This window comes from Phaethon lepturus, unplaced genomic scaffold (genome assembly GCF_000687285.1).
Source record: "Phaethon lepturus isolate BGI_N335 unplaced genomic scaffold, ASM68728v1 scaffold6521, whole genome shotgun sequence".
Taxonomy (NCBI): domain Eukaryota; kingdom Metazoa; phylum Chordata; class Aves; order Phaethontiformes; family Phaethontidae; genus Phaethon; species Phaethon lepturus.
In genome coordinates, this window is record NW_010515420.1 from 57,434 (window position 1) to 65,899 (window position 8,466).

Genomic DNA, 8,466 nt, shown 5'->3' on the forward strand with positions numbered 1-8,466 from the left:
TAGACCGCAAGTCTTGAAAGCAGCGACTGAGAGAACTGGAGTTGTTTAGCCTGGAGAAAAGGAGGCTGAGGGGAGACCTTATCATTCTCTGCTGCTACCTGAAGGGGGTTGGTAGTGAGGTGGGTGTCGTTCTCTTCTCCCAAGTAACAAGCCATAGGACGAGAGGAAATGACCTTAAGTTGTGCCAGAGGAGTTTTAGATTGGATATTAAGGAAAATTTCTTCACCAAAAGTGTTGTCAAGGATTGGAACAGGCTGCCCAGGGAAGTCGTGCAGTCACCATCCCTGAAGGTATTTAAAAGATGAAAAGTGTTGTCAAGGATTGGAACAGGCTGCCCAGGGAAGTCGTGCAGTCACCATCCCTGAAGGTATTTAAAAGATGTGTAGATGTGGTGCTTAGGGACATGGTTTAGTGGTAGACTTGGCAGTGCTAGGTTAACAGTTGGACTTGATGATCTTATAGAATTGTTTAGGTTGGAAAAGACCTTTGATAAATGGCTTAACACTCATCCAAAAATCACTGTAAGAACAAATACAACCGTACGTGAGAGGGGTGTCATAAGACAAAATAGAAAAAGAAAACTTACCCAAGAACGCAAAATGGATCAAAAAGATCTGCAAAGATAGCTCATAACTGTTGAATATATTGTATTAATATCAATCATGTTAAAAAATAATTATTTTTTCTTAAAATATCTATACAGACAGAGGCACAGAAACACAGCCATAGATCAAAGCAACGAACAACCTGATGCATTTGGGATCCTCTCTCATGGGATTTTACCCACATGAGCTGCACATGACTGAATGTTTCAATGACAAGTCCTTAAACTCAGCCTCACCCCTTCCAGCTTGGAAGATTAAATCGTTCTAGTCCAGTGAACCTGGGCAGCCGAGAGGCCAGCCACAGGCTGTTCCTTGGATTGGTGTCAAGCAAAAATAATCTTTTTAAAACAGAAATCTGCAACTGCTGCTTTTACAGCCTTTTCAGTGAGGAGCAGAGCAATTGTACACACCAAGAAGCAAGCATTGCCTGGCTGATTTTAAAAGTCTAAGCAGGTCTTTTTGGAGTACAGAAGGAGACTCTCTAGTAAAGAGTTACAAGGGAGCAATGCTTGAACAACATTGAGGAGAGTCAGTGGTAGAGAAAGAAATGGTAGGAGAATAGTATTTTTAAACCAAGTAAAACATGGACTGGATCGAACGCACACTACATTTGACTTGTGATGGTACCTATCAACCCACTACAAAAACCCAAATGTCGCATTCAGGCACCAGCTCCCTCAGGACTGCTGGATCTTGCCAGGCATGATAAAGAGAAAATTACCATTAGCAATGGAGCATTATTTTTAATTGACCCAAAAAGCCAACTGTCAAAGTGTTTTCAGTTTGCCGAATGAGTTTTTAGGTGTGTGGGAGGACACCTAAGGACTTTAATATGTTTCTTACAAAGAAAATATCAATTATAGTGGAAAATGGAGTGAAAACTTAATCAAATACATGAGGAAGTGAGGGAAAGCCTCCAGCATATTCTGATAAATTAAGAGCTATATTCACAAGAGTATTACACTGTTTCTATGATCAATTCCCATAACAGCTATATATTTAAAAAAAACAACAAAACAACTCCACGACTGTGCCATACCCCATGCAAAGTTACTCAAACCAAGAATCTCCAACAATTATTCTGTCTGTAAAATCTTCAACTATGAAATTTAGAGCGGTTGAGGGGCTAGGGGGAGTGTCAAAATCCACTGATATACTCAAAGATCTAAAATTAAACTCTTTCCTGCACAGACAATTTAGGAACTGGCAATATCCTGTGACATCAGTGCGTTTTGGCATTGCAGGGCTTTGTGAACATCTATTTTTGTGAACATAAAATGTTCCAAGAAGTTTTCTCACAATGATGGGGTCATCCCCACAGTTCTCATCTCAAAATCATCTAGCCTTTTCTTGTAGAAGAAGTGAATGAATTCATTGACAGCTGCATCCTCATCCAACATTAACCAATTCTCCCAGCAAGTTAAAGCAGAGGTCTGAAATGCTTCTGGTAGAGAAGACCTTGTGGTTTCATTTTGATCCTGAAACAAGCCCATGCTATACATAGGAAATACCTATACGGGCACATTTTTCCACAGTCATTGCCTTTTGAAATTCATTCACATTTTGGAAAAAGGCCAAATATCATACAGTCCTTACAAGGTGGTTTTAAAAGCTAGATCAGTTCCTTGATCTGGTTCACAGCACAGCCGTACAAACATTGTGCTGGCACAACAGATGTCTGGGGGAAGGTGAGGAAACAGGCATGCTTCATGTTGTATTGCTATCAAAAACAACTCACCATGAAGCCATACCCTCCGTGTACAGACAACATAGACATAAATCCAAGATGAAGTAATTTGACAAATTTACAACACCCTACAGACACAAAGCAGCAAAGCAAAAATTCTCCAGTATCTTCCATTTTCTCTAAAGTCTTTATTGTTCGATGATAGTAAACTGACACAATTAAGAAGATTCCAAATATTAGCTTAAATGAAAAGAAGCTACACTACAAAAAAAAAGGAGGAATCCAAATGTTATCCTATCATTACAGTCAAGAGGAAAAGCACTGCCCTAGGCATGATACCAACAAATTTGACAACACTGCACATAAGAAGTGATTTGACTACCAATCTATTACATAACACTGATATTAAGCAGGGTTCCTTCTAGCCTGGGATTGGACTGAAGAATGTGCTATTTTTGTTTTGTAAAAGACATATCTATCTGAAGCCCAGAAAAGGCCACTGGTACCTAGCAGGGTCTCTCAGGCAGACATAGCCCTTCTTTGAATTTATTCCTACTGGGACTACATTACATACTTTGGAAGGAGAAGAACCTGGATTCTCACATTTTCAGTGAAAGAGTATCCATCTCAGTCCATCCATCATATTAGTAAAGTCTTCCAATAATTAATCAATGGGTTAAAAAATTGCCTGTCTTCTCTAAATTCAAGCTCAAATACCTTTCATCCCAGATCTCAACTGAAGAGACGGCTCTGTTGTCCATTTAAATACATACTGTGGTCAACACACCAGCTCACCTTATCTTGGAAAATAAAATAATACCTAAAATAATACCTTTTCATTTCTTGCTGAAGTAATGTTTCCAATTTTTGTAAGTCTCCTTATGGTTCTTGTGGGAGAGAAAGGTGTTGGCTGGTTGTTTTTTTCCCCCCAACAGATCTCCTCATTAGTATGACCAGAACTGGCCAGTCAGTTCTTACAGCAGTTACCCTTGGCCAGGAGAAGCTTCACTATTTCTACTTAGAACGCCCACACTGGTAAAAAGATTGTGTGTGCTCTTTCACTCATAACATCGGAGTTTCTGGTGGATAATCAGCAAACATAAATTGTCATAAGAGTCAAAGAGTCACCGTTCTGAACATGTGCCCATAATCTTGTTCTAGATGTCCAACTTGATATTTAGTCCCAGGCCTGCTAGAAGTACCTCTACTGAACATGGATTTCTATCTGGAATTATATTTTGTCATGGCCAACTGTAGGATATAAATGTTTTTAGTCAACTGAACGAATGACTGCTGGACACTGTGTAACTTTTCTCAAAAACTCATCAAGCATAACTGAATTAAAGGTCTTGCAGAAATATATTTAATCAATACTATTACTTTTAATCTTATTACAAATTAAAAGTAGCTTATTTTTCAGTTTAATTGACACTAATTACATTATTCTCCTAATTTTCTATTGATCAAGTCACATATCAGCTCTTCCACTATTTTACCTGGAACTGATGTAAGGCTGAGGGAAGAAATCTCCAAGTCATTCTCTTTTCCTTCTCTGGTACATATTTAGTGATCACAATTTATTTAAAAACAAACAAACAAACATATCGCTCAGTTTTAACACTACAGAGAACTCCTTGCCCACTTCCTGGGTGTCAGATAGGTGGAGCTACCGATTTTTAAATGTCTTGTTAGTAACTGCTATGTAACTTGGGAATAGGTGTTGGTAAGTATTTCACTATCGTTATATGAATAAGTTCACCTGATTATTTTTCAAAATCAGAGCAAAAATTTCTGAATACTTCTGCCATTTCTCATTAAGTCAGCATGTCCCAAGTTTCAGATAGAGGAGTGCCTCTAAAATACTACAATTGTATTCATAACCTAATTCTTTTGATTATAGTGAGGTTGATTTATATAGGATATGCATTTTTATCAGTCTTCTGTGCAATTACTCAGAATGTAGGGCTAACCACAACATATAATAATCTCAAATACAAATTTCCGTGTATAAAAGCTATAGAAAAGCATCTATCTTTTTGTTGTCAACATGTCACAGTTCTCACGGTGCTGGAGCCCCTCAGGGAAAGATTTAGCTGCTGTGAATTCTGCCAACACCAAAACACATTGCTGGCATAGTCCATTCCCTCAAAAGTATATACACATAATGGTAAATACACTGTTAATCAGCTATGGCTTAGAACTGATGATTACTGATACACAGACTGCTGACTAGAGGAGAGAAAAAATATTCTGGAGGGGAGCAAAGAAACACAGCCCACTTATCCAGCTTGCCTACAATGTCAAGGTAATGAAAAAAATTTTAAAAACCAACAAACATAAATCTAGAGAGTCACCAGCTCAAGCAGAAGGTTTGGTACAAATTACTTGCTCCTTAACCTAAAATGTAAAGTGATGTACTTTTATTTTCATGCCTGGAATGCTTAAATGCCCAAACTCAAAATGCAGAAATGAAATACAGATGAATCTCTTGGAAGCAAGGTCCACCAAGTGATCTCCTTTATCCAGAACCAACTGATTGTACCCAAAACATGCACTGGTTGTAAGAAAAAATAAGAAGGATTTTCACTTATAAAACTTAGATGTACTTTATATATTCAAACAACACCCTTATGATTAGGGTCCTACCTCCTATGTAAACTATTTCACTACATACAAATAATCCTGTATTTAGGTTAATATGGCACAGGATTTTTGGACTCTCCAATGTCAGGGAACTTTCATTGCTCTGCTTTGCTTCAGGTGCTAGTTATATATAATTGGACCTTCGGTAGATTCAGAGAACAAAAGCATTTTTCAGTTACCAAACTTCATGCCCTTATTTAATTATTCTGCACCCTCAAGCATAAAATGCATTATTTACACAAAGCGCTTTTTATTCTCTATTGACAATTTCCTCATTGTACCGACTGACTACAGCTTTACACCATGAAAGCTTCTGTTTTTATCAACTTCTTTATTTCTGCAAAATAGATGTAAATTATAAGGAGCCACTAAGAGAATAAACATGTCTTGAAAACCATGTGTTTGACTCATAATGGTAGGAGAATCCAAAAATATTCCATACCCTCTTAACTGTAGTTACTACAGCAATTTTAAGAGTAAATCAAAATCAGCTGTGGAAGGCTGGAGGAATAAACACAGTAGAGTCCCTGCCTGAAAGATCTTATCAAGGAGAAGCAGGAAAGTTTTTGAAGTATTTTTACTCACCTGACACACTAGTTAGGGTCTCCCTTCATGATACGGCATTGCACTATGCAGACATGCCCAGAAAATAGCTGGTCCTAGACTAATAAAATAGATACTCAAAATATACAGATGCATGGGAAACCCTTTTCCCATCGCATCAAAAACTTGAGGGGAAGAAAAATCCCAATTTAAAATTGGGATGAAAAACTCATCTTAAAATTCTAGAGCATCCCCACTGAAAAATTAGTGCATTTAAACAGAAGTGCTCTATTTTTGTGATTATCACACATTCCATTTTTACATGTTCATATAACTAATATTCATAAAAGTTATTTAAACTGAAAAATATTTATGTAGAAAGTACATAAATGGTCTGTCTGTGTATTTCTGAAACTTTCATAATTGCCTCAGGAAATCTGTTGAAACAAACCACTGTCTGCTATTCCAGCTTACAGCATTTCCACACCACCGGCATGGAGATTTTGCCATTTTCTGTGCAATTTTTGGAGGGTGGAAGGTGGCAAGAAACTGGTAGCATTTCCCTTCTTTACATGTTTTTTTGTAGTCTCTACCTACACCTGCCATACTACTTTTGCTACTGCTTCTCATCTTTGAGAGAGAGTTTCCTCCAAAGCACAGCCAACTACTTTATTTTGCCCAAACCGATACTCATTTCTGAGCCAGTACCTAACTAGGAGCAGGAAGTCTCCCACTTCTTCAGAAAAATGTCTTGAATTTCAATCCTGCATTTCTCTTCCTCCTACACTTTCAGCACCTTTGTCCATTAACAAAGCCTTTATAGAGCACATGAAGTCTTTAATCTTTCGTGATTTCAGGAGTTCAGAGTGATTCATTCAGATCTGACCTGAGGGTTCTCACTGTTCTTGTATTGTGCAGTGCACCAAGAATATAAACCCACTGTTGTTGTGTTTGGGTTTTCCATCCTCAGCTACTGCTACTCACAGCTGAAATTCCCCGAAAGAAAAAGCAGCACTTTTTTTTTTCCTAATAAAGAAAATATGCCAAAACTCCTAATCTTAACAAGTCATTTTGGTGCAGAGTACTGCATAGTTCTTGTATGGCAGCCTGTAAGCCAGGTTCTGCTCATTACACATTTAATTGTCTCCAGAAAGATTGATAGGAATCTCTTAAAAAAAAAAAAAAAATTGGCTGCATACTGTAATAAAAGATATCTGAAAGTGTTACTGTAATTAAAAAGTCTCGGAAACGCTGAAAAGATCGTGTTGTGGCAAGTAGCCAGTGTACAACAATCAGACATTGACTCTGAAACTCCTTAAAATGTACAAGAATAATGGGACTGAGAGAGAAACTACACCCAAACTCAATTCAAGCCTAAAATGAAAAACAAAACAACCCAAAACAAACAAACAAAACCCGCCTCTCACTCAACTTGTAAACTATTGACAAGTTCTCACAAAAAATCCTCGACACCCCAATGCTCTGAAAAGACACAGGCTCTGGCTACAAATACAGGTAAAGACCAGACATTATTTCTTAGGCAAATTATCAGAACCAGCCTTTTAGGTTCATCTCGCATTTTCCTCTTTTTTGCTGTGCCCTTTTTGCACTAAGACATGCCCTGCTCTCAGCCACCAATCTTCTTATGTTTCCAGCTGATGAAGAGATGCATGCTTTCACAGTTACGTCAGCGAGCTCTAAAAAGGACACATCAGCTGCCGGCCTTCAGGCTCCACTCAGATGTTTGATACGCACCAGCAGGAAACGCACAGCACCATGCCTGGGTGAAAATAGGAGATTAAAACAGGTTTCCTTCCTTGCCACTCAGCATCTTCAGCTAGCAATTTAAATTTGATAATATTTCTGGGCATTCACTAACTTTATTTATTGCTTGTCTCTCCCTACCAGCAAATGCCATCTTATTTATACCGAGACCCTGATAAAACCTGTGCAACAGCTGTCATGCTGGAGTCTTCCCCAGTTTCATCTCAGAAGAGTCAGATGTGACCTGATATTATACAAATCTCACTTTCTACTCTTCTAGTAAAAATTGCCATGTTGGTTAGTGAATTGCCCAGCCAACAACAAAGACTGCTTGAAAACGGTAGTTCCCTGCAAAGCCACATTTTTTAACCATTCTGTGCTCCGTGCTGGATGGCTCTTTACAGCAGTTGCCACCAAACCTGACAACAGCAGAAGTCAGCAGCCCCGTTACACAGGCTTCCCCGTTAGAAAAGCTTGGCGTTTGAGAGCCCATCCTCAACACAGACACATCAAGCCTGCAGCATATTTAGCTGTTGCCACACCACTAAGTTTATTTATAGTATCTGTTTTATCTGCAGACTTCCAGCTATTCAAGAGTTTTACAGAAACGCAAGTAATGCCCTTTAGACATTTGATAAAATGACTCTACTGCATTTTTCAGCAGAGAATGAAATAAAGGAAGCAAAGCAGTGGACTTAAGAAAATTTCTTTCAGCATTGTACATAAAAACACAAATGAAATAAACACAACTCATAAGAGCCAGGAAGGAAAAGTCAGCATTAATGTGAAGAACAGAAGGTTTAAATAAATGGCTAATACAACCTTACAAAACTTCATACTTATACGAGTACCCAGCACTGCTTGTATTCCACATACTAACCTGCCTCCTTGAGAAAGCATCCACTTTTCAATATTTAGGTTATTTGTAATAACTCAGGGTTTCTTTTTGCTAAGTTCATGAGTTTTCTGCTCATATCACTGCTCCCCGGGAGAAATACAATTTAGAGAGAGGATTTCAATCAAATGGAGCAATATGCTAAGAAAATAAGATGACCAAAAAATAGAGTCATGACTAAAAGAGAAAATCACTTTAATGACTGCTGTACTGGCCTGGGACCCAGCAGATCTGTTTCTTCTCCCCATTTCCCATCCCACTAATAACTGCAAATTAACAGCTTCTACATAAGGTACTTCTAAGAGCCAGATTACCCGATTCTTTCCTGC